Source organism: Peromyscus leucopus, chromosome 9 (assembly GCF_004664715.2).
Source record: "Peromyscus leucopus breed LL Stock chromosome 9, UCI_PerLeu_2.1, whole genome shotgun sequence".
NCBI lineage: Eukaryota > Metazoa > Chordata > Mammalia > Rodentia > Cricetidae > Peromyscus > Peromyscus leucopus.
The window spans coordinates 13224183-13226545 of record NC_051070.1 but is presented as its reverse complement, the minus strand read 5'-3'; the positions used below and the strand labels follow the sequence as shown (position 1 = coordinate 13226545).

Genomic DNA, 2363 nt, shown 5'->3' with positions numbered 1-2363 from the left:
ATTGTAACATGAATCTACCATGCTGAGTTGAATCCCCAGGGGTGTCCTTGCCCTGGAGGAGGTGGGAATGGGGAGTGGATTGGGGGGAAGGTAGGGGGGCATGAGGAGGGAGGACAGAGGAATTCACGGCTGATATGAAAAATTAAATTAATTATAAAATCTAAAAAAAATATTGTAGGAATTTTGGAATTGCTATACATTATTATTAATTATATTCACTACCAAAAGAAGTAAGTTTATAGTCAATTCCTCCTTTCTACAATAGCCTTGTACACCTTGACCAACATATTCCTGTCCCCTAAGCCTGAGCCTTCAGGGAACCTCTTCTCTTGGTGTTTAGTTACCCAGATTTAAATATTCACTTCTATGAATATTACTTTCTCTCAGACTAATGTTATCTTGGTTTATTAATATACTTGACAAAAGGAAAATCTGTATTTTAAAGATGGGCATAGCATGGATTTACTAATAATTTATCTTAGATTCATAATTTAGTGGGATACCAATGCTATCTCTTGTTTTACTTTGGAATGAAGAACCTATCGCTTCTCGGCCTTTTGGCTAAGATCAAGTGAAGAACCTGTCTTGTTAATATTAAAATTTGCAGTCTTGGTATAAAGCTCTAAATTTTAAAACAAATGACACTTTGAAGGGATCAGTGAAGGAACTTATATTTCAATATTTTTTTTAAAAAATATTCAAATGATATGGCTTAGGGTTAATGCCATGTTTTAAAGTGCTTTTGTGTAATATGATTTTTTTAAACTCTCATTTCTTTATTTTGAACCACAGTTACTACAACAAAGTATCAATTAGTTTTATTAATTTTTTGATAAAATAATCTCCAATTTTTAGGACATCTAGATACTATTCATCCTGATTTAACATTTCCTTATGAAAAGACAACACATTAGACATTTGGTAGATTCAGACTGTGTGTGTGTGGGTAAGTGTGTGTGTAATATATATATATATTCCTAAATATATTTTAATCATATTTTTCCCTCCACTAATTCCTCCCAGGTCTCCTCATCTCCGTAGTCATTTTCTTTACCCTATCCAAGAACAAACAAAAAATAAAACAAAACAATAAAACAAACAAACAAAAATATCAAACCTCCTCACCTCTCCTATCCAAACTATTAATTCTGAAGAATTTCATTTTCTTGTAATGATTTAATGGAATAGAACTACCATCTTTTTGTGTGTGTACACAGAAATAAATAATCTCTGGTGCTTTGTCTCCCAACAATGTAATACAATTAATGTGCTATAAAGGACTTTGCCATGCAGATCTCCTTACAGGTCTTATAGAGCTGTCACAGATTTTGTGGTTTTGAAGGTTTTATTGTAGTGACATTATGGGATTACAATTGGAAATGTTGACTTCCTTGTTTGTTTATGTCTTGGGTCTGATTGTACTATGAATGTTCCTTTGAACAGTTTCCACATTCCTCTCAAAGACTCTGTAACCTTTCCAGTTCAGGTTCATTATTTTATGATTCTGTAGCATGAATAATATTTTTCAGAATTATCTGAAAGCTAGAATCCTAATTGCCACATTATTTAGTAAGTATAATTATTTTTTTTCACTTATTTTTATTTTTTTTTATTTTACAATACTATTCAGTTCTACATAATAGCCACAGATTCCCTTGTTCTCTCCCTTCCTGCCACCCTCCCCTTCCCCCCAGCCCACCCCCGATTCCCAACTCCTCCAGATCAAGGTCTCCCCTGAGGACCGGGATCAACCTGATAGACTCAGTCCAGGCAGGTCCAGTCCCCTCCTCCCAGATTGAGCCAAGCATCCCTGCATAAGTCCCAGGTTTCAAACAGCTAACTCATGCAGCGAGCCCAGGACCTGGTACCACTGCCTAGATGCCTCCCAAACAGATCAAGCCAATCGACTGTCTCACCTATTCAGAGGGCCTGATCCAGTTGGGGGCCCCTCAGCCTTTGGTTCATAGTTCATGTGTTTCCATTCATTTGGTTATTTGTCCCTGTGCTTTATCCAACCTTGGTTTCAACAATTCTCACTCATATAAACTCTCCTCTTTCTCACTAATTAGACTCCTAGTGCTCCACCCGGGGCCTAACCGTGGATGTCTGCATCCATATTCCTCAGTCCTTGGACATGAGTGGGAGCAATGAAGGGCGAGGGTCAAGGGAAAGAGAGCGGGAGATCCTAGCTGGATCAAGAACAGAGAGGGAGAACAAGGAATAGGAGACCATGGTAAATGAAGACCGCATGAGAAAAGGAAGAAACAAAGAGCTAAAGAGGCCCACGGAGATCCACAAAGATACTCCCACAAAAGACTGCTGGCAATGGTCGAGAGACAGCACAAACTGACCTACTCTGGTGA

General features: G+C 37.8%; 1 pseudogene; it reads left to right on the top strand.

Moving 5' to 3' along the window:
• Window positions 1–541: 541 nt before the first annotated feature.
• LOC114694139 lies at window positions 542–648 on the top strand (annotated as a pseudogene).
• The last annotated feature ends 1715 nt before the right edge of the window (window positions 649–2363 follow it).